Raw genomic sequence first — 312 nt, forward strand, 5'->3', positions numbered from 1 at the left:
CCCACCCTCATCAGTATGACCCTCCGTATTCCCGCTGATTGGGGAAGTGATCCAAGTCGGAATTGGGGGGAGAGGCCCGGCAAAAATCTGAGACAAGTCAAAATCAGCGTCGGAGATGTCTGGCAGATCAAACTCTTCAACCTCGTCCTTCAGCTGATTCATCACGGTCACGACCTGGCCCTTAAGCTCCTCATCAAGCAAGGAAATTCGACCCTCGGCGGCGAGCGTCTCCAGCATTTGAACGTTCCCAACAGCTTGGTTGTATTCGAGGAATTTCTCCCGCGACGCTTCAACCGCTTCGGCGTGGCTTTT

The sequence above is a fragment of the Camelina sativa genome, chromosome 12 (assembly GCF_000633955.1).
Source record: "Camelina sativa cultivar DH55 chromosome 12, Cs, whole genome shotgun sequence".
NCBI lineage: Eukaryota > Viridiplantae > Streptophyta > Magnoliopsida > Brassicales > Brassicaceae > Camelina > Camelina sativa.